The following is a 752-nucleotide window of genomic DNA, read 5'->3' on the forward strand; positions in this document are numbered from 1 at the left end:
TCAATCCACTTAAGTGGATTCTAGCTCAACTCTATATATATATATATATATATATAACTCTCTCTCTCTCTCTCTCTCTATATATATATATATATATATATATATATAGAGAGAGAGAGAGAGAGATGTGTATGTTTGGTACCAAGCATAAGTTTTTGTGTTTGGTAGTGAGGTGACATATTCCCCTCCACTCGTTGAAATTAGGACCTACATTCACATGGGTTGGGGAGTGGTTGGAAATTGGAATGAGTGACTGAGAATGTGACACTTCGGTAACAAACATACTCATTTTTTAAAAAGAGGGCAAGCAATGGACGGCACAAAGGCTCCTGACGAAGCTCACCCAAAATCAAAGCAAAAGCTCAATCCCTCTCCCCTTTAAATACCCCCTCTCCCCCTCTGCCAATTCCTGGACGGCACAAAGGCTCCTGACGAAGCTCACCCAAAATCAAAGCAAAAGCTCAATCCCTCTCCCCTTTAAATACCCCCTCTCCCCCTCTGCCAATTCCTCATCAATCCATCAAAAAACTCGAACACACTCTCTCCACAAAGAGTACTACTAAGAGCAGATTGGAGAAGAAAGATCACGCATCTCTCCCCTCCTCTCTCTCTCTCTCTCTTTATTATATAACCTTAACCTCTCTCAACTCAAAACAATCAGTTAAAATCATGTCGGTCGCCGTCTGCAGGAGCGTAGCACCCGCGTGCTTCGAGTCGATTCTGGCCCTCTCCTCGACTTTCTCGGCCCCTTG

At 43.5% G+C, this 752-nt stretch overlaps 1 protein-coding gene across 1 annotated transcript in view; it reads left to right on the forward strand.

Moving 5' to 3' along the window:
* LOC109834910 overlaps positions 1-752 on the forward strand; it is an 8,833-nt gene that overhangs the window by 6,757 nt on the left and 1,324 nt on the right.

This window comes from Asparagus officinalis, chromosome 3, assembly GCF_001876935.1.
Source record: "Asparagus officinalis chromosome 3, Aspof.V1, whole genome shotgun sequence".
NCBI lineage: Eukaryota > Viridiplantae > Streptophyta > Magnoliopsida > Asparagales > Asparagaceae > Asparagus > Asparagus officinalis.